Source organism: Hetaerina americana, unplaced genomic scaffold (genome assembly GCF_022747635.1).
Source record: "Hetaerina americana unplaced genomic scaffold, ioHetAmer1.1.p SCAF_21, whole genome shotgun sequence".
Classification (NCBI taxonomy): Eukaryota; Metazoa; Arthropoda; class Insecta; order Odonata; family Calopterygidae; genus Hetaerina; species Hetaerina americana.
The window spans coordinates 259,364-283,785 of NW_027286775.1; positions in this window are offsets into that span (position 1 = coordinate 259,364).

Here is a 24,422-nt window from a genome sequence, read left to right on the forward strand (position 1 = left end):
ATTTAAGATTGAGAATAATTCATTGAGGATCAATCCCATTTGATTTACAAAGTTCATTCATCTCAGAAGAGAAAGGATTTACTATGGATCGTCTGCTAGATTGCAGAATTTCATTAGACGGAGCAATTAATGTATACTGGCGTCTTCTAAGTTAATTAATACGTATTTACATAAATGGAGAGCCGAGGAGGCTTTGTCCTTGGTAATTTAACGCATTTTTTATACGATCATTGTTTTCCAAAGTCATTAGCAACAGTAATTCGGGTTGCGAATGAATCAGTTGAATGATCGATCATTAGAAATAAGATGAAGTTCATTTTTAGTGAATAAGAGTATATATCAATGTGGATCACTATGAGGCAGGCCATATTGAAATTTTTAGAGCGAACATACAGCTATAGCCAACAAGTGAATGAAAACATAAAATTAACAAATGATAGGGAAAAATGAACATGGGGTGGGGTTACCCAAAGAGTGATATGGACGCGCTTCACAGGACAGTGAAGGCACTGTCAGGAAGAAAGGGCAGTCAATCCAGACAAAACAATGTGGCGGGAAAATTATTGCACCAAGAAATCTGCAAATAATAGAGAAAAGTAGCTATAATTTAAAGAAGGCAGGCAAAAGTATTTCGGTGTCGAAAGTGGGATATTGAGGAGGATATATTACGTCCAGGCATACTTGTTTGCAGGATGGAAGGACAGTTAGCAGAAGTGAAATCAAATAAAGATTTTGGGATTGATTCATATTCCTGTGCAAGTGTAAGATAAAATAGGAAGGATGTGTTTATATGGACTACACTTTTCAGGGTAAAATATAGCAGATAGATTTTATCAGATTGGTGTAGTTTCATATTTCAAAAATAGGGAAACGCAGAAGTGGGCGAGGACTTTAAAATGCTTGAATTCCATTTTCACGGATATTTTGTCCTCCCTCAATCCTATAATTGTAATCACGCACGACCATAGTCGTGAGCTATAGACAGTGAATCATTCTGTGATATTCTTCCGCGGCAAGTATGTCTTCGGTTCGAAAACTCGCAAATGCAATCATCTGCTACCTTCATATACATTATTACACTTGCTAGAAAAGTATATATTTTAAAATTTTCATGTATTTACATGTATCTATCGCCGGGGTTGAAAAACATGTTTAAAATGGAAATGAATTGAAAAATGTATAAGCAGATCGCTAAGTAACAGACAATGAAATAAATTAAGTGCTGGAAGGCTAAAATATCTTTAGCCTTTCGGAAATTGAATGATAATGTTTACCGAGTTGATTGTTTGCCAGATTCTTCCAAGCTCAATTTTATGAGAAGTGCGCATGAACAGTCGACAAGGCATTGGAGGCTGAGTGTTGAAAAAAATGAAAGATAACCTGCTAAAGTAACGTCTTTGTTTTGGTCTAAATAATAGTTTTCCTGACTCCTCAGTTAACACAGATTTTCCCTTCTTTCTGCCGAACAGTAATTTAACATTCCTGTATTTTACATTAACTCCGTAGCCTTCACACCGCATCTTCCACCATGCTTGTTTTGCTCACTTTGTAACCAGCTTAATTAATTCTTAAACTCTTTATGCTTCTTTCTACCTAACTCTGTATTCATGTCCTTCCATTTTCTTTTCTCATCTTTTTTTTTAAATTCTGCCAAGCAGAGCAAAATCTGATTGCCCAGCAAGTTTGCTAAATCGGAAAGTACAAAAGAGACTATTATCAGTTCAAATAACTTAAAAATCCATAGAAAAATGACAAATTTGGTAGCAGAAATTCGACGGTTGTGATAAAAAATGAAATCAGGCAAATAGTATTTATTTTTGAATGAAAGGAAGGGTGACAAATGTAGTGAGGCCCATACTTTTTATTGGAACATTAAGCAGGAAAAACTCATTCAGATATTTTATAAGTTCGTTATGTTCATTAGCTCAAGGTGCATTTCAAGAAATTATAATTTCAATAGAATAAAAATATTTTTAACAGAAGAGAATAAGAGTATCCAAATGGATGAATAATTAAAGGGTATTGTGGCAAAAAGTAAAATGTCCATTTCCTAGAAAATCGGGAGGTTAAAATTTGCAAATACCATAAAGACTAGAGAAAGAGCGGCAAAAGCCTCCAGTCCAGGGGAAGGAGCATATTTTCTGTAAGTCCTTAAGAGAGTGTATTGCTGTTTTGTTCAAAGATTTTTAGTGGGCTGAAGGAAGAAAAGAATAAGTCGTGAACTAATGATGGTGACAATAAATTTGGAAGCAGTCCATGGGGGATCAGATATAGAAAAATATTTTAAGTTCAGAAGAGCCCTACTCTTAGACATTACTCTTAGACAGATTGCGTCCAGGAAGTGTGTAGGAATCAGAAATAGCACAGATTTTAAGCCGCGAAGATCTTTATGATCGGTTAGCATAGACCAAGGATTTGTATTAAAGAATTCTTAAAATTTGATGTAATGGTTTCTTGGAGAAAATAATTTGCCACTCAATAGTGTGAGTTTTGTTTGCGTTCATTAAGTAGTAAATGTATGCTGAGAAGATTTAAAAATAATTGCCGGAACGTAGTATCTCGAAGTCAAGAATCAAGCACCTGACCTGGGGTATAAGGGTGGTGGGTGGGCTTGGTAACCCTAACTGCGACATACCCGAGGTGAATGGACCCTCTGAGGGTTCCCCCTACTGTCTAAAGGGAACCTATGCCAAATTTTTTCTTGGATTTTTCAAGGTCATTCAAAAGCTCGTGAGTATTCCATGATTCATAGTATCCCCAACATGCTTACTTACCATCATAAAATTCCAAAAATTTGGTAGGCTGTCAAAAGTTCAAGGAAGAAGGATTTCACATAAGTCGTAACCTTAGCTCGCAATTTAGACTTCGTCAGGCTAAGTAATTTGAATGAAGTCAAAATTTCGAGTGAAGGTTACAACTCACCAAGTTCTTGAATGTCCTTGGGCAAACACTTTTCTGCAGTTACTTCGAAGGTGATTACGAAGGTATTACTAAAAATAGTGCAGACTGGTTTAGAGTTTTTTCATCAAATTTATTTCATCTCTTGCACTCTTTTAAATACATTTATTTACACTGACTGAAATAAGTATGAACATAATGCATTCATAATTCATTGGATCTTGGTTAACAGCAATTTTTAATGGAAAGACGGATGAAGGTCAGCGCTGCACACGCACGTCTCCAAGCACAGCCGATTTCTGGACGGCGACCATAAGCACGACATCGCCCGAGGGGAGCAGTGGAAACCCGAGTACTGGTGGAGGGAAGGAGATGGCTGCCCTCCAAGCACGTCAGTGGGCTTCACACTTTTCTCCCAGTAGCTGCATCCAGAGGTTTCCGCACATTTGCTCGCCCCTAGCCCACATCACTCGCGGCCCCTTGGAGCCTTACAGCAAGAGGGAGGAGTAGGAGGAGAGTTATTAGTTGCAGATATTATCTTCTAAGCAAGCTGGTTTGGTCAAAGTAATGATTTAAATTAAAGGAAGAGACTAATTGTTCAATGACTGGTTGGACCATGACATTATTAATCAATACAATTATTGTCGTTCTTTTCCATAGAATATGCCTGTACCAATTCACAACTGAAACATTTTTGGGACAAATAAAGGCTTGTGATCCCGATAATGAGAATTGTTCCTTGTATTATTTCCTCCATAACTATCAAAATTTAGAAAAGCTACCACTAAAACATTAAAAATTTAGTGCAAGCAGAACGAATGAAGAGGGGATCGAGATGGTGCGGGGGCTAACGTACTGGCTTCCCACCCTGAGGGCGCGGGTTCAAATCCCGGCGGTGTTGAATATTTTTCAGAGGTATCTCGATCCCTACTTGAGGTGCTTTGTGGAGGGCACTTTGAGTGAGTACGCCGTCCGTCGGATGGGACGTTAAGCCGCGGACCCCTTGGCGCCTTTCGTAAAGAGTAGGCTAATGCCGACGCCGGGTTTATCTCCACCCTTCATCCTTTCCTGTCCTTCCCCTATGGCGCAAATGACCTTAGCTGTCGGTCGCCTCCCCTCAAAACTACTACTACTACGAATGAAGATCGTTCCGGATTTAATGAAAAGCAAATTGGATAAAAGGAACAGCAAGGTAGTGAAATATGGATACTTGAAAGAGTAACTTACTTTTGGAACAAAAAACATATGCATGCAGTTCTGTTGCACAATGTAGCTGCCAAGGAACATATGCATTCTATTTCTGTAGATTCACGGAGTTGGCAATAAAAATGTGTGGCATACATTTTAATTAATTATATTGAAAGACTGAACTGAGTAGATGAAAAACTGCACAAAAAAATGGAAAAAGTCATCATCCTGCATAGAAATAGTAAAACTATGGTAAGTGTAAGGTAGATTGCACTCATTACGTAGTCGAACGTCATCTTAAGCATAAACTGAAAATGAAGTGATGGTTATGTATTACTAATGAGAAGATCAGCCTTAAATAAATGAAGGGGGCAATTGACATCTTTGTTTGAGTGAGCTTTAGGTGGAGTATAGCAATTAGGAGTTGAAGAAAATGTTGAAGGAGGAAGTTCCAGGAGTAATCTGAAGCCACAATTTATGAACGATGATATGGGATACAATTCAGTGATTAGAGGGAAAAAAGGTGCAGCTGCGTCCATATTTGTCCACAATAGACAGAGTAAAGGAGGTATGGGAAAAGGGTCATGATAGCGTGCCAGGATGGTAATCAAGCTAGATTTATCAGACAGCATCAGAATGAAGATGAGATCAAGTAAGTCATTGCCACCACTTTTAAACTACAGTAATCATCATCACAAAATGTGGATTAAAAGTTCAGCTTGTATAGTACAGAAAAAAGCTGGCAAGTTAATTAGTTCATTTTAGATTACCTCATTTGGCATATGAAAGCAACTGGCGCAGAATACATGGGACTCTTATCCGTTGCTTTTCACTTTGATTGTTCAGATCGGCATTCAATTACATTTACTTAATGCTCGGTCGGTTTATGCCAAAGAAACAAAGGAGCCGTCAAAATAATAATGACAAGGCATAATCAAGGGCATAAAATGAAAATTTCCAACTGGGCCCCCATTGTATAGATTTAATCATTCAAAAAATAATGTAAATGATATATATTTGCTTGTTTTTCCAGGGATGAGTACAATCAGCCCTCCATCATTGTCTTTAATCCATTTACGTTTCGATGCGAGCTTCAGTCGACTCTTCACGCGGACTTCTCATAAAATTTACTTTGGAAGAATCTTGAAAACATTAACATTAATTCATGTACCGCACGCTGCTACGCCAATAGCGTCTTTGCGAGGTGGAATGAATTTTTGGCCAATCAATACTTCAGTTATGAGAATGAATTTTCTTGTATTTGCTTAGTGGTCTGCTAATAAATTTTCGCATTCATTTCCATTTTAAACATTTTTTCAACCCTGGCCATTGAATAAAAGTATAATAATAATAATATATAAAGTTCCATAAAATAATGACCCAAGAAAAATTAAATTATCACCTATATTATAAGAGTTTCCAATATTAAAGAGGACAACGAAGTAGTTTATAAAATTGTTGAATGAAAAGTAAAAAGCAGAGCAGGCATCTAATGGTGGGTATACTGGAGGGGTGCAATCGTGTTTTACGCAAGACGAGTCTTGGTCAAAGACACCAAATTGCCCAACACTTGAATGTCCGCCTACCCCCGGAATATAACATGCATTCAACAATTCAAATCTTTGTTTCCTTGTATCGTTTATTGTTTACAGCCACCTTTAGAGGGCACCTGTGTTCATCATTATGTATAATTGAATTTGAAATTGGATATACAAAGAACGTCTTCTAGTCGTCGTCCTCCTCTAAGCCCTAAGGGCTATGCTGTCTTTTCGATTTTATCCCCCATGGTTCAAGTCGGACAACACGCTGCAGCACTGGCCTCTCTCAGCATAGTAAATTCTGATCAAAATTCTCCTGAAACCTCGCAGTCCTTTTCCTAGAGGCTTGTAAACTTGATCGAAACAAGCCTACATCATTCAATTCCTCACCATTACCCGCGATTAATTACTCTCAGGTTTAGAAACGCTTTGTAAAATTTTTCATTTTTGTACCAACTCGAAAATATTTTCCACGGCGAAAGAAAACGATATGAGGAGTTCTAGAAACAAACACGAACAAAAATTATGAACTTCCACTTGAAATATTATATTAAGATTTTAATGTTCATCTTGTTAAACCTAGCCTTATATTTCGCATGTATTTACTAATTTCGATTCATTAACTCCATGCAATTCCTTTTTCATTGGGACTGTCAAAGCTTTAAAAATTCATCTTTAGTCTACTAAATAGTCACCATGTTGAGAGGGAGATAGTTAATTATATACTGATAAGACTAAACGCGTCTTAGACATTTATTATTCTCGTTGAGGTCTAACTGCATTGATATTTGTTTAATGATTATTCTATATTAATGAAATATACGTATTTGAAATTATGAAACATGTGCTATCCAAGAGTAATGAAATTAAAGATGGCTGACCTATGCAAATCAGGAGTCTCATGGCTGAAGTTTCAAGGAGTACTGCTTCATTTCTAAGCTGCCCTTACCCTAGCATAAGGGCAGAGGTAAGAGGTAGGTTGACTTTTCGAAAAGACAGTATTAAAACATTATAATATTCCCCATTTCAGGGATATTATGAAAAATGAAATAAATTAAAACTACAATTAAGGAATGAAATTAAATGGAAGAAAGATACTCCGAACAGCATCTGCTCGTCACTGAGGCAGCTGCAAAGGCCTTAAATGTCTTGTGCGGCGACATGGACTAGGTACTGCTTCATTTCTAAGCTGCCCTTACCCTACCATAAGTCCATCAATTCCGCGTACTTTCTACCCCAACTGGCTTGACAAACAAAACATTGTGCAACCACTTTTCCGGCATTTTTTAGATTCCTCCCGAAGACTTTCAGGTTCCTCATCTTTAATAGTAAATATTCATTTTAGTCTATTTCTCTATTTACATTCTCCTTGATAAGCACATCCCTAAAAGTCTCCAATAGATACAATGTCATATGACATCCTTTTTCTCATATTTGTACTTCTTAACCAACTTGTTCCAAAACACAAGATTGGTACATTGTTCTATCTCCTGTTTTTAATAAACCTTAATTTTAATGTGTAATTTTTCCTTCCCATTTCTCACAAATCGTTTGACCCATTAACTACATTATTCTCATCCCATAACAATTTGGTTGATTTCCAAATGGAATTAATGGCTTTAATCCTCAGGCTGTCTGGTAAACTAATGCCTTATCATTTATAATTCTTATGTGACAAATTTTTTACTGAATTTCATGCAATTCTACAGCTGCTCCCATGCCGTATGTGAAAAATTTGGAAGCATGAGAAGTATGGGTGGCCTCGCGCCCATATATCTATATCTACACATTCCTTCTCCCTATCTGCTTATCCTCGTGTGTAATCAAGCATTGTTTTAAAGTCCTCACACACTTGCGTTTCCCTATTTTTGGAATATAAACCCACACCAATCTGATTACATCTACCTGCCAAATCCTACCCTTAAATGTGCTACCATTTACTCCAAATAAATACATCCTAATTTTTCTATACACTTACATGGCTGCACAGGAATATTAACCAATCCCAAAAGTTTTATTTGATTTCATTTCTGCGAACTGTCCTTCCATCCTGCAAATAAGTATGCCTGGAGCTAAGCTATCCTCCTCAACATCATACTTTTAACATCCAAATATTTTCGCCTGCCTTCTTTAAATTATAGCTACTAAGTGTACTCTTTCTCTATTTTTGGTGCATTAATTTTCCTGCCACACTGTCTAGTCTGGATCGACTCTCCTATCTTCCTGGCAGTGCTTTCACTCTCCTGCTAAGGGCGTCCATTTCACTCTTTGTGTAACCCCACCTCACGTTCATTTTTCCTTCTCATTTGTTAATTTTATGTTTTCATTCACTTGTTAGCTATACCTGTATGTTCGCTCTAAATATTTTCAATAAGGCTTGCCTCATGCATTACCAGATATCAATTTAGTTGACCGAAGAGGAAATCTGGATTTATATAAGACGCTAATGGACGAAGTTACTTGACAGTTAAGGAATCGGCCATTGTTGGTATTAACTCCAGAGCTTTTGCTTTGATTGTGTATGCATCTCGTTTTTAAGTTTATTTGAATTTAGTTTAACCGATTCGAAGAGGTACGAAGGTAAATTTAAGTATTTCTACCTCTTTCCTATTACCTTATTTTAAAAATACACCTTGGCCTTTTCATTCAAGGCGATTTTTAGCGCATTTTATGTGACGCGATGTTTAAATAGATAAAATACGACCACGCAAGGTTTCTATAATATATTTGCAAAATATTTTTGATAAGTTTCAAAATTCCGTGTTTCATTTAACTCCTCCTAGATAACAAAGTCTCCTTCACTTCACACTTCGTGGATTATTTATTCCTGCAAATTAAATTTGGTGCTTATACCCCACACCTTCACCTGAGGAGTCAACCGTGGTGCTTTCTTCTATCGCCATCGTACGCCCATCTCATGCAGCTCCGTCGCCGCCCTCCATCTCCAAGGTACCCGCATACTACACCTTCCAATTTCCATATTTAACACCCGAAAATCAGCTGAAAATAAAAAAAAATCAACTTCCATTGCCACATTATGGAAGAAGCCAAGTTCATGGTGGGAGGTGAAGTAAAAGGAACCCTTTTATTACCTTATTTGTGTGTTAATGCTGTTCGACGGTTCAGATGAGATAAATACCATAGCATATACGTCATAGTAGGAATAATACTGAATTATACATTTCATAATAGCAAATCTGGTTTTTCAATTCGCAACTATAAATGCCTTGTAGCGAAACATCCAATGTCATGCAGTGGCACGTAGATGAACGACTCGCGCGGCATGATTTTCCTTCAAGTATTCGTCGTAACACGCCAAAAGTAAGCGTTTTTCCTTTGTTGTCCGATTGATCAAGAATTTGAATCATATGCTTTTATCGCATTAGCTCTTTGCAACTGCATAGCCATCGTTCGGATAGTATTATGTTCAAATTTCACCAATCCAATCTATTCAAGCGTTCTCATTGAAAATCCTACCTAATCTTCAAATTTGATCTTCATTTGTGGGACAAATGCTATCGAATACCTACTTTTAACTACCTTTCGCTAATTATTCTCAATGTGGACATTGTTATTCCCTGAGTTTCTATCAAACAAGAGGTTTCCGTTGACATTTAGTTATGCTTATATGCTCGTTAAAGTTTTTACCCATGAAGCGATATCTTTTTTTTTTTTTAGAATTGAAATTTGTCATTTATTTCCAAAATCCGTTCTCCACTAATGGATTGCTGGAATTAAGTTTAAGGCTTCGAAGTTACTATAGCAATATTCTCATATTATTTAATGACCTTTGATAAGGGAGCTGAATCCCCGTCGTAAAAAATAACAAAATCGATAACAGGGTTGACTGCTTTTTCAAATTCGGGTTATTTTCTCTGACCATTTTATGAGGCTTGAGACGGTGTGTTTAATTCCTTTCGAGGGTGAGATCCGATCGGAAGTATCTTTAACATCTTTCGTCATTTGAGATCGAGGAACCCTCATTCGTCGCTAAATGCAAAGGGCTTCACAACTCGATTCCTTGTGTAGCAATGAAGTACAGGTAACAAATTATAGTGTACAACCACTTCGGTTCCACTGAGGCGAAGTAGCCGTACGCCCATCCTCTCGCTATGCCGTAAGGACCCATCTGCTCAATCGTTTTCAAATATGCAATTCTTTCAATTCATTTTGCCTTTGCTATTTTTAGAACCATTTCTTAGCAACAACACCCTCTTCCGGCGTTCCGGAATCCTAATGGCATCCATCTGCTGCAACGGTTTCGTAAAATCTATCAGATTCGATCTCATAACTTCCAATACGAGTGCACGCTCGTGTTAAGCTTCTGCGTATATTCTTAGCTGTATAAGTAAATCCTGAATAAAATTTCTCGAGAAAATGCTTTCCAATTTATCAACTTTATATATATGAATTTATTGTTTATCGTTAAATAATAGGATTCATTTTATTCAATAAATCAATTCCAATTTTTAATTGCTAATTGGCAACTTTACCGTCATAATGTGAACACAAACAAGGTCTACAACATAACTTTGGGATAAATTTGGCCTGTTAAGTTTTATTTAATATTCCATTGTGCGTTAACAATAATCTAATTTAAATCATGACGGCAGTTGACACCACAAAACGATGAGTATATATATCGGTATATTTTTTAGTTACAGCAATTTTTTCGGCAGGCCTTGAAATGCGGTTCAACGCACTTCGCAGGAATTAAGAACCAATTGAAGAACACATGGAAATCATTCCGATGAAAGTAAAAATTAGAAGTGGTCGCTTGAGGTTACCAAATTAAATGTTTCACAGATCTTGCAGCAGTTTTATTGAAACAAATGATTACTCTATGGTGAGTGGAACGATAGAAAACACCAAATTTATAAAAAATGAAATTTAATATGGTTTGGAATGAATGTTTGCTTGTAGGATAATCCGAAACTAATTCAATTGGGCAGATTTTAGTTGTGATTCCTCAATGAAAATCAATGACATTTTACTGTAAAATGACAAACGTTACGATCCAAAAGAAGTAAGAGTAAATAAGATGTTGACAATAAACAGTTTGGGAAAGCCCCTTTTGTTGAACTTCTATTATTGTAAGAAGCAGCAACAATTTGACAGCGGTTCCCCAATGTTTTCCGACGGGAGTGCTGCATCAGTTCAACCCGAGGAGTCCCAGTTTACGGCACCATGAAACGAATTTCAGAGAGCAGTTTGCTGGCTCCTCTACAGTACCATATATTCCGGGATACCGTCTGGTATACACTAAGTGGTGCTCCAAATGCCCATGTTTCGCACCGATTGCATATTTGAGGCAAATGTGATCAGTATGGATTTTGTCAACAGAGCTATACGATTGTCAGCTGGTTATTTCTGAATGATTCCACCTCCGTGTCGAGTGAATCGTTTTAATGTGCCAAAAAGGAAAATGCTGGTTGGCATAATTTATGGCCAAGGCGTTACCTGAAAGCAGTTTAAATGATTTTACGAAAGTGTACCTTATCTATGGTATTAATTCATTTAAAAGTGCCCTGATTTGTCAGTAAATTTCTTTATTTGAGGTAATTGACGTTAATTCCATTCCAGGTACCTCCAGAGAGTCGCTATCTGGAGAAGATTTGATTTTGTAGGAGCGTACGTTTTCTAAATGTTCACTATATGTCCAGCAATTGTTCAAACTTAATGCAACGGAATATGTAAAATATTAATTAGGGTCGTCTTCATGAAATTTATGACATCTGGAAATGCGTCAAGGGATTGCAGATTCCGAGAAGGTTGTGGACGTAATTTAATGAAGAAGGTTTAATCGCTCATGGATGGGTAACCATATAATGACGGATTAAGTTTACTAGCCTAGGAGAGGAGCAACGCGTCAAAAAAAAAACAAACCATAAACATCGTCGTCTTTCCAGGAATGTAAACCTGTGTGGAAAAAAGGTTCAGGTACAGGCAGTATAAAATTTAATAGTCGAAAAGTACTATTTATGGCCCCTGTTCAATTTAGTTTACAACAGATACGGAATTTGAAAATATGCTCGAATGAGTACCGATTTTATGGGCTAGAGTATTTCTCCAATTATAATCGGAAATAGAGTCGCAGAAATGGTAAGAGGCTATCAAATTATTAAAAATTTACGTAGAACAATCAGCATTTTCGACTACTCGACAGTATTTCAAAGCTAACACCAGAAGCAATTTAATTGACTGATGCTGAAGTAAAAAGTTCCGACACTTTCTAAAAAAAATTTAGCTTGCATAAATTATGAACTTTTTAATAGTGATTATTTATTAGCCGATAAAATTTGATAGCTAAGGAAAAACCTACTGAAAAAATCATCCACGTGCAATGGTAAATATGGAAGTAAAAAACTTTTCACAATATTGCACTACCATAATGAAGGGGCACGGAATTGTTTGCGGAATTAATGAAAACAAACCAATTTGTTTTACGGGAATAAGCTTAACCGTCAAAGGGGTGACTAACGTACTCTGATTAATACAACGAAAATGTAATGAGTAAGGCTTAAAAAGGAAGGAAGAAGAGAGAGATTGCACGAGTTTCCTGTTGCTGACCCAAAGAGGTATCATGCACAGCTCGTTGGAACCCATTTTCCGGCATTCGTTCAAAGGTGAAAACGAAGGCCGATGGCCGGTCCATCACGCCCCTCACACAAATCCCACGGATCTGCACAGAGGGACGTCCTACTGGTACCATGTTACAGCGGTCCCTCTAAACGGGAAACCGCTGCCTTCGGAAAATATTCAGTGGAAGGAACATGAAGAAGGATTCATGATGGAATAGGCAGAAAGAGGGCGATGGAATGATGCAATTTAACAAAATATTAAGTACGGTCCACTTGTACATAATACTTTGTTAAATGACTAAATCTAAAGACATTGGATATAATTCATGATACGATAATATATTAGGCACGCCAATTGTGTGCGAACATTACGATAATGTGTTCATCACACTAAATGTAAGCTATTACTAAGTTAATGTCTTACCCAAGTCACGTTAAATGTCCTACCTACTTTAATTGCTATAAGTCACTTTAATTCACCCCCCATTTCTCTAAGTGCGCTGGTTGTGTCCCTTAAGCCCCGTCGGGGGCCCTACCGCGGGGGTTGAGGCCTTGTCTCAAGCTAGGGGGACACCTACACACTGAACCTGTGAAGCACGAGGTGGGGGGGGAGAGGAGACGACTCCCTACCTTTGCCAAACTGCAAGGTCCACCGGCGGAAGATCTCTCTCCATCGGCGATCCCTCGGTGCACACGCATATCACACAAGCACTATGCACAACGAACACACCATAATGACCATGCACCCCACATCACAACACCATCACCACTGCTCTTGGGGCCAACACTGGAGTTATCCAACGATGGAGGCGTGAGAGATGCCTTTTCTGCTCAGGAATTTGAGACCTCCGGGAGTGTATGCTTGGCGATTTTGTGTTCATTGTATCGTGTTAACGAATGCCTAGAGCAGTTTGTTCTAGTCTCTAAGTCTACATAATTATTGACGTACCATTTTGCGTGCAGAAAGCATAAATGACAATGTAAAAGGTGAGTCTTTGGCTTTTGCCGTTCGGTGCCGATGGGAGTGAAGAGGAAGAATGGAATAGACGGGTGTCGGGAAAAAAAATAGAAAATGGAAAATTTTCCCGGTTTTATCATATAACGATGAAAAGAGGAAGGACTCTCCTATTTGAATTGAGTAGAATCGACAAGCTACCATTGGTCATGACCGAGAGGATTACAGACTAGGATTTACTCATATCCCATATCATTCAGCGCCCGAGGCCGGGCGGAACGATTGACATCAGGAGATACCAAAGAATAAGGGAATTCGATAGGAAAGGTATACAATTTCAAACAATAGACAAATACAGTCACTCCAATGGCATCATGATTAATACAGTAATGAAGATTCTATGAAGAACAGTAATGAAGAAGCTAGGAAGAGTATTAGCAACCATTAAGGTTACGCAAGAATTTCAATATCTAAGCAATACGTGGCTCTTGCGCGAGATTATAGCGATGAACTGAAAAAGTGAATTGAGGGCTCTATTATTCACGTTAATATATTTCACTGGAAGAAGGAAGAAGCTCCACTCAAATTTGCTAATTTGGTTTTCCTAGTAATGAAAAAATATGCCAACACTTATCGATGGAAAAGGAAAGTGTTTCACTTCATTTTGATTTCGAGAAAAAACCAACAGGAAGGAGGTTTAATTTCGCTGTAGCATAGTCAAGTAATGAAAGAAATTAATTTTTTTTCCGGTGTAACTGCCACAGCGGGCCAGGGGGAGACCAACACTGACAGGAGAAGAATAGGCTAACGCAGAGCGAGAGCGGGAAAGGAGAGAGGGAACGGGGGTGGAAGTAGCGGACATGGGCCGAGGGCATAGTGCAAAGTGAAGGAAGAAACACGGCAGTGATGGGAACCGAGACTTCCCAACAGTCACCACGACGACGACAGCGAAATGCTAGTGTACTCTCAAGTAAGATAAGAAATATTTGGATGTTGTCGTATGATTGACTGAAGCCATTGCCGGGGTAACTCCATTATAATACTTTATTGGAAAAATCAATTGACTTTTTTTTACTGATGAAGTAATGGTTTCCAAGATTATTCGGGTCTCCCACCGGGTCCACGTTCGTAGGGTTGCCGACGTTTCAAAGTAATGGTTTGTCCGACTAGTAGTCTTGAAGTAGTATTGGAATAGTAAAGATAATCCAACCGAGATACAATTGGCTAAGACATGCGATAAACTGGCAATTGACAATCCAGGCGGAAACCAGCGATTTTAGATTGAGCAAATTCATTCCTGCGGTTCAAATTTAGTTTGAAAAACTATTTGAACTTTAGGAATGATGCCAATGAAAGATGATCTGCTTGATATTCAAAAAGAATTCCGAAGGCCCCCAGCCCTATCAATGCACGTGCGGACTGCGACGGCAGAGGGCGCAGTTGACTGTGAAAGTGGTTTCTACGAAAATTGTTCATTGAAATGTCGACAAGCCGAAAAATAATGCGAACCATCTACGATCTACAAAGGTGGATTATGGTCAATGTACAATGAGTGGAGTGTTAAGTGTATTTTCACCTCTAAAAAAGAAAAAATTATCAATGAACAGCAGAAAAATAAAAAGTCAAAATAGGAATAAAATTTATTAGTCTAATGATTATATTTATATCAATCTCGTAAAGTAGGATTTGAAATTTGGAGGCAATTACTAAATATAGGCAATTCAATCACTTACCTCTTCTCCGAAGGATGAAGGCCCCTACACTCTTCTGCCCAGGTGGCAAATACGATGTTTCCGGCTAAAACTTACGGGAGCTAACACGAACGCCTTCCTTCAAACAGCATTGGTACGAACTGAAAGGTTTAAAAAGTGATGTGCGCGCCTTTATAAAGGGAGCAGCTCGGGGAAAGGGGTGGGCGGGAGGGGAAGTAAAGTATGGGCGCTAGAATGAAAAATGGGGGGGTTTCGTTGGGAGGAGGTAAAATGGATGTACCGATGGTGGTAGGAGGAGGATCAGCGAGCGCAGGCGGTTAACTGGGGTTGAGGGTGGAGATGGGGTTAGCCAAAACCAAGGAAGACAGCGGCGAGTGGGCTGGTCACCGTGTCAGCGGTGTTTGCAAGGGAGAGAGAGTTTGGTGATTGGAGGGGGGGTTGAAGGCGCGCCCAGAGGTGGAAGGTGGCCTTCCCCAGAGATCGAAACGGTTGCCCACAAAAAGCAAACGGGGCATCGTTCACTCGCATTTACCTCCTCCCCTTCCATCTACAGGCCAATTCACAGGTCAACCTTAGGTCCCTAGTCGTGGGTACGACCTGCGGTGACTCCGAACTTTTCGCGCGTTCAAATCTCATCCTCCATCGCCTAGATAAGACTCCCACCGTTCCTTTTTGGAGAGTGTTCTGATTATTTTATATTTATGATTTTTATATCGTTTCTTGTTCCGCATAGAAACGGAATATATAGAAATCTGACTAAATTATTGTTCTGAAGAATCAATGAATATATTTAAAATCTGAATAAGTTAATTCGGCTGACCGATTAGGGTGGGCTTTAGGAGGATGGCGTGGGACAATAGAAGGTTGAACGAGGGAGATGGAGGAATGACAAAATAACGTCGGAGAAATTGCTGAAAACACCTTGATTGACATCCCAATGTTCATTTTTTAGGTGTGCAGATTCATTGATAAGCAAAAAACAATTCGTTTCTCACGATTTCTATAAAAAACTGCGATCGAAGAAAACAATATGCTGACATTATTGAAAAAATTGAAATTGGTGAATAGCATCATCAAGATAACCATGAACACAACATCTTGGAAAAATGGCATTATATGGACGATTAAAAGTATTCCAATTTTCTATTCAGAGAGCAAATGTCTTTTAAGATATGCTCACTCTAAAGGAGTGAACCTTTATAAGACGCCTTGGGTATTTTTCCATTCCTTTAAATCTTAGGCCTGCTAATTTAGGCTTTCACGGGATTTTTATTGAATCGATTGAATAACTGCTCCCTTTAGATCTTCCTTGAGTAGACAAAATTCACTCCCTCGGGTCCAAGTAACACGTTGGCTATTCGACTGGCTTTCTTTAGTACGAATCGGATTTCCATTCATGACAGTCGGTTGTTTACTCAACATTTATCAGTCTCCGACAAAGTGTACTAATTTTATAGCAGAATAGGATGTGGGAATGTGAGGAATTTAGGAGAGACGAGCTATTTATTCCGTGAATGTGTCAATTCAAAACCTACCTTCAACGGTTAATCACGAATAATTTTTGTTATTAGGTAATGTATACGTTAAGGTAGGTATTCCTGAGACTCAGCTAGCAACTAAATATCTACCGAGAAAACACAATGGAGCATTCAACATCACCGCATCAAGTCCCTCTTCATCTTTGTGTTCTTCCTTCAGCCCGTCGAACATCACTATATAATTCCTGCCCTTTCCATGTTAGCTTAAAATTATCTCCTCCATTACAGTCTTCAACACCCAACCGATCATTCATCACTGGCTTCATCCATATCTCCTTACTCCTTAGGATTCCCCCAACAATCCCCTATTCTCACCCACCATACCTAGCACTTCTTCACTTGTTTTCTTTTCGGTCCATTTCACCTTCTCCATCCTCTTCCAAACCCACATTTCAAAAGCCTCCAATCTACTTCTATTATTCTGCTACCAACGCCACGTTTCCATGACATACACTCCATATCAAAGTACATCGACGAGGATTTTTTTACCATCCTTACTCAACATCCCTGTCATCCCTCCTCCTTGGGAAAGCTTCTTTGCATCCTGCAATTCTTTTCCTTGAATTATTATTACTTGACCACTTTGGTCCAAAACACTTCCAAGACACATTAACTGTTCTACCCACTCTAGTTTTTGCCCTCCTATTTTAATGGTTAGCTTGGCTTTTTTCTTTCTTGAAAGTTGCATAACCTTAGCTTTAATCAGTTAGGTTTGCTGATGACCAAGCTCCGATTCGTCAGTCAACCAAGGGGTTGCAAGCATTCCTGAGTGAAATGATAATTCAGTGCGGCAGATATGGGATGGGAATCAATATTGATTCAACAAAGGTAATGCGATTCTCTAGAAAGAAAAAGGCTAAGATTTATATTAAAGTAGGATGGAAAAAACTAGAGCAGGTAAAACAGTTTACGTATCTCAGAAGTGTTTTGTACCAACACGGTCAAAGTAGTAGGGACGTAAGAAGAACAACTGCGCTAGGCAAAGAGGCTTTCACAGGGGGAGAGTATTGACTGAGACATTGAGTAGGGATACCAAGAAAAGACTCGTGAAAACTTTGATATGGAGCGCAGCTATGTACGGCGCGGAAACGTGATCATTGAAGCAGGAGGATAGACGTAGACTGGAGGATTTTAAATGTGGGTGCGGAGAAGAATGGAGAAGGTGAATTGAACAGAGAAGAAAACAAATGAGGAAGTACTTGGTATGGTGGGCGAAGGGAGGGGTTTACTGGGAGAATTACTATGGAGGCAGGAAAATTGGATGAAGGGGGTTCTAACCGGCAGTGGGATGTTGAAGACTGTAATAGGGGAGAATGTTAGGCAAACGAGGAAGGGCAGGAACAGGATAGGGATGTTTAACGGGATAAAGGAAACAAGAAAGTACTCGGAGATGAAGGGGGACCTGATGTGGAATAGGATACTGGATTGCGTGTTGTTAGGATCCACAAAATCAATATTTGATAATTGAGTCCATGCAAAACATACCTTAACCGGTAGATTATTTAAAAATAATAATAAACAACTTACGCACCTCCAGGCTAAATGGATGAGCATATAATCGTGCCAAAGGTGCTCTAACTTGACGGCGTGATTTTTTAATAACATTCGTAACATGAAAATGGGCCACGCTGCATGTATAACCTTGTTTCATTAATGCTGATTCTCATCCCATATTCCTACATGAGGAACCGATTAGGAAAATATTGGACAGATTTATCAACAAAAGATAAAGTAAGAACGGGGAGAGTAACGGAAAGGATGTTGCATGTAACTCATATTTTGTATTTTGTAAAATTAACGAAATTGTATTGGGGGTTTAAACATAAGGCACCCCAAAAAACTGAAATTGGAACAATAAATTGCCCGATCCTGCTCGAACGTGCCCAATTATTATTTTTTTTAAGGTAATCTACCGGTTAAGGTAGGTATTTAGATGGACACAACTACCAAAGAAATATTTTCTTACTCCTAACAAAACACAAAATCCATCATCCTACTCTATATCAGGTCTCTCTTCATCACGGAGTACTTTCTTCCTCCCTTCATCCCGTCCAACATCCCAATCCTGTACCTTCCCTTTCCTCTTTTGCCCAACATTCTACCCTCTATCACAGTCTTCAACATCCCACTGCCGGTCAATACCCCCTTCATCCACTTTTCCTGCCTCCACAGGATTTCTCCCAACAAACCCCTCTCTTCTCCCACCATACCAAGTACTTCCTCATTTGTTTTCTTCCTTGTCCATTTCACCTTTTCCATTCTTCTCCACACCCACATTTCAAAAGCCTCCAATCTACGACTATCCTCCTGCTTCAATGACCACGTTTCCACACCGTACATAGCTACGCTCCATATAAAAGTTTTTACGAGTCTTCTCTTGACATCCTTACTCAAAGTCCCCGTCATCAACTCCCTCCTCCTTGTGAAAGCCTCTTTGCCTAGCGCAGTTGTTCTCCTTACGTCCCTACTACTTTGACCGTGTTGGTCCAAAACACTACCGAGATACGTAAACTGCTCTACCTGCTCTAGTTTTTGCCCTTTTCAGTTTTTGAGTTTCAAAATTACTCAGAAATGCTTGCAGCCCCTTGGCTGACTGACAAACTAAGGCTTGGTCATCAGCAAACCTAACTGATTTTTCGTATTCACCTCCGATTATCATACCTCCCTCTACTTCTTCCCATGCCTCTTTAATCATTTCCTCCACGTGTAGGTGAAACTGCACTGATTGCGAATTAGCGTTCTGTCCCTCAAATATATTCCTATTTTCTGCAATATACTCGTACTCATTGGTCTATCCTAGTTCACTCGATCAAATGCCTTTTGGAAATTTGCGAAGCAGACAAATATGCTCTCATTATATTCTATACTCCTCTCGATTATTAATCTCATTACTGATATGGCATCACGCGTACCTCTCCCCTTCCCAAACCCAAACTAATCATCCCCTAAGTAATCATTTGCCCGACTCCGTGTCGTTTTTTTTATGATCCTGGGAACAACTTTAGCTACGTGGGATACCAAACTTATTGTCATTTGGTCCTCACATCATGTAGACTTTACTTTTTTGGGAATAGGAACTATCACTCTATTCACAAAGTCTTCCGGCCAGATTCTTTCCCGAAAGATACCGCGAGTCAGTCCATATAGACTCTTCCTCCCAAATTTTCCTAAAAATATCAGTAGTTGTGCAGAATTATTGTCAACCCCACGGCCTTATTTGATTTCATCTCCCTTAAAGTTCTTTCTATCTCTTGGTCGAGAATGGCTTGACCTAAGGTATCTTCATCTATGCCATGGTCCCATTTTAAGTATAAACTTATTGAATTAAGTTCTGTATCATACAGTGCTTCCATATATTCCTTGCATCTTTTCTGTGTATACTATTATGGCAACCGATTTATCTCTAGCGGTAAGCACAGATCATCCCTTGTTACTTCCCGATAGAGATTGCGAAGGAATTGCGCGAAGATCGTTGAGCACTTCAGGTGTTGTGACAGGTGTCGGGAAAAAAATAGGAAATGCTGACTTTTTCCGGTTTTATCATATAACGATGAATAGAGGAAAGACTCCCATTTGAATTCAGTAGAATGGACAAATTACCATTTGTCATGACGAAGAGAATTACAGACTAGGATTGCCTCCTATCGCATAGCGTGTTGCGCCCAGGGCAGGGCGGAACGGTTGACATCAGGAGATACCAAAGAATAAGAGAATGCGAAAGAGAAGGTTTACTGTTTCAAAAATCAGACAAATACAGTCACTCCAATAGCATCATGATTAATACAGTAATTGAATAATCCAGGAAGAGTAATAGCAACCTTTGAGGCTACGCACGAATTTCAATATCTAAGAAATGCGTGAGATTATAGCAATGAACTGAAAAGGTTAATTGAAGGCTATATTATTCAGGATAAGATGCTATACTGGAAGAACGGAGAAATTCCACTCAAATTTACCAATCCTCTGGTCTTCGTGGTAGTTAAAAAATATATCCCAATACTAATCAAGGGCGAAAGGAAAGTTTTTCACTTAATTTTGAATTTGAGGAACAAACCAACAGGAAGGAGATTTAATATCGGTGTAGCATAGCCAAGTAATGAAAGAAATTAAATTCTATTTCGGGTAAAACTACCCCAGCGGGCACGAGGGAGACCAACACTGACAGGGGAAGGAGAGGTTAACGGAGAGCGAGAGCGGGAAAGGATGGAACAGAACGCGAAGATAGTGTCTGGGTGGATGCAGCGGAGGGCATATCGGAAAGTGAACGAAGAACTCTGGGCGGAAGACACAGCAGTGATTGGAAGGGCGACTTCCCAGTGGTCACCACGACGGAGACAGTGAAACGCTCAAGTCAAAAATGAATTATTTAAACGCGGTGGTTCGATTGGCTGAAGCTATCACTCCATTATAATACTATATTGGATAAATCCTGAGACTTATCTAGATCATGTGAGGACTATAGGACAATACGTTTGATATCCCACGCAGCTAAATTTGCTCTCAGGATCATCAACAAAAGGATGGAGTGTAGGGCAAGTGATTACTTAGGGGATGATTACTTTGGGTTTAGGAAGGGGAGAGGCACGCTTGATGCCATTGAAGTAATAAGATCACTAATTGAGAGGAATATACATTTTAGAATACAATCAGGATGTATCTGCCTGTTTTGTAGATTTCGAAAAGGCGTTTGTTAGAGTGAATTGGGAAAAACTATTGAGTATGTTGCCGAAAATAGGAATAGATTGGAGGGAAAGTCCGCAACCTGTATATGTCTCAGTCTGCTCAGTTGCGAGTGAGGAACGGAGAGACCGGCAAAAAGACAAGGGTTTTCATTTTTTAAGGCACTTTTTAAAATAATCTGTCTATCTCTTTAGAATTGAATTTCTCACGTGTGCCCCTGCTCATCTCCTGAGCTACCTCGACACCCTTACGGAGCAAGTTCAGGCTTTATATGATTCGGCCGAAGCCTCATTGAAGCTGCAATTTTGACGGGATTGGGTAAAGAGGAAAATTTCCTCCTAGTCCGCATTCCAATATTTTCCACAATCTCCCATTTCAATGCATGCGTCTCCATTTCCCCCGAAACTGCCTTCCATATTCTCAATTCATAAATCCGCGAGACCAAGTCTGAAAGTGGTGGGTTTAACTTCAGGGAGCCCCAACTTTTCTCCAAACACAGTTCTGCGTTGCCTGCTCCCAGGAGTTTAATGGCCTCAACGTTTTTGTTTCAAAGCCGATTGGAGACACATATAGGCCTGTACATACAACTAGAAGTTATTGTCTCTTAACTCTTTTTTATTTTTCATGAATACCTGGAGTAGAACTACAAGCTAGTACCACACGGGCGAGCTAGGGTATTCAAGATAGTAGCTACACATATTACAGGTTACGTATATTATCTTAGCACAGTATTATATACGTGAACTTTAACATGAGAGCCTGTTCTAGCACACGGGTGTACTACGACGCCTATAATATCCTCCCCGTTGCCATTAAGAGGAGGAATAGAGAAGCGGAAGGAGACTGAAATTTAAAGATGATGAGAAGAGAGGAAATGGAAATGAAGAGATATCAAACCAAAGGCTTCGTCATTCGTTTTTACAAGACCATGATAATTTTATAACAATTTAGTGGTTTGTATTATCTAAATTGAAATGGCAATTCTAGAAAAAATGAAGATCTAAAGAATGTCAAGTGAATATTTAAGAATTATTTTTCCCTAAAGAGAGAACTGCCTGCGTAATATCTTTCAACGGACATGCATAGTTGAACAGTAAATTTGATCTACATTTACTAATGTAGAGCCATAACTACCATTGGTAGTTAAATAATAACCAGATGTATTTTACGGATCGTAACCCCGAAAAGGAACAGAAAAAAGGAATTTTTGATGAATTGATTGCATCAGAAATTTTTCGGATGACAAAGATTCATATAAATAATTGAACCATTTTTTCGTTTAGCCCTTGCATGTGAGGACTTGATATAGGTGTACGGGCTTACTGAAGATGGTAAAAAGTGTTAGTCAACCCATATCAGTATATCTGAACCATGAATTTCCCGCGTATTATAAGATAATTGTCTCCCGAGAGTTTATGATTTACCATATTTTTACGATCCATAGTTGATTATAGAAAAATTATATTTCGTCATCTCCAGGTCCGAAGTCGCATTAGCCGACGTAGATTTCCTTCGGATATTAATATTCCGACTGCAAAACCAGCGAAAGCTTCGTCCAACCTTCACCATTTCAAGTATTCAGTTGGGCGTTGAATTTAAGGGTATCCGAATGCAACTAGAATTGCTAGTATTTTCAAGGAAACGGATTTTCTTAGTGCTTGAAATAGTAACTGACGGCGGATACGACAACTACGAGGACCATAAGGGCTCAGTGCTTGGTCCAAGAGGCCAAGGGTTGAGTCTCCGTCGTCGGGGGCAACGAAAATCCTTACTGACATCAACTGGATGGAAAATTGAACCCTGTAGAACTTTAAGGATTCTTTCATTACGATGATGCCGATACCGGGCTTTTCCCAAACTCCCCCATGCGATTCCTTCTTTGGTTGTGTTGTCAATGGGTAAAGTAGTCAGTATTTATTAAATCAGCATTGATTGAAAAAATGCCATTTCTTTCTTGTTTCGAAAGGTATACGGTACAAAGACCACTGGTGTTACAAGACCACCGCGCTCCACTATCTCGAAAGAAAAAATATTTTAATCTACTAATCGTTCTCACTGGAACAAATGCGAGAGGCGTGGCCAATATTCAAATTGGACATAAAAGTCATTATTCCTGCAAGGTTTGCATCAAAAATAGAACCGCCTTTAGGCCTGCAACCTTCTAATCAAGCAAGATTGGCGAATGGAAGGAGAATTTTATGCACACTTTCAAATTTTTACATAAGGCAAATTATATTCTGAATTTATCAACTTTTCCTCTCCTGCCAATTCAGTAGCTGATGATAATACTGTCCATTGAATCAATCCTTCCCATGTTTTTGTGAATTTTCTTCTTTTCTTCTTCAGAGAGTGAGAAGCGATTTGCTTGATTTGTGTTGCACTGGCCTGATGTCAAACTAGACACTTGATAATGAATAGTGAGGGTATTTTAAACATTGCCGGTTTATTGACCCAAGTTTGATGCTCATAATATATCCACTTTCCTCCTTTTTGAGTATGCTCTTGCTGTCAGTCATGGTAATGTTTTTCAGAATATTTGTGTGAACAGTCCCAGTAGCACACATTCTCCTTACAAATTTCACCACAAATGAAAATTTGTTGATACCAGGATACGTGTCAGAGATCATTGGGGACTGGTTCTCCAAGAACCTTCTCCTCTACACAACTTTGTCCATGAAATCTGCTCTTATGTAATGCCCCTGCTTCTGGGCTAGAACCCAGCCTTTGAAACTGAAATGTATAGGTTTATTTCAAATACATTTGTTGCACCCATGGCAAACAAAATGTGGAATCACTCCTTCACTCACTAATACTCTGCTTTGGGAGCCTAATGCATGAAAGATGATTGAAGTCATTAAATGAAGAACACAGTGTATATTTCCATTCTTCCTTATTTATTTGTGTAAACCAGTTTCAATGCTTAGGCATCATCATCAGGTACAAATTAATCAAGTTACAGTCCATTTAACTACCATTCATGAGGGAATGGGAGAGTGAGGGGGGAAATGAGGGGAAAAAAAGTGGGGCGTAGATGGGAAGGGGGAGAGGGGTGTTAAGCATCAGGAAAGGGTAACCATACTAGGAGCAATGATAATTGATCCTAGTATGGTTACCCTTATTTCTCCTAGCATGGAAGGATGAAGGGTCATGAATATGGAACAAATAAATGACAGAATATTGTTCCTAGAAATGAGCAATAGGTAATAGCAAGGTGAGTAGCAACCAAGCTGGAAATCAGCCATAGGGACATAGCACAAACAACAAGTTAGACAAAATGTTAGTGGATTTACCTAGAAAAAAACATCTAGAGAGCAATCAGGGAAATTGAATGC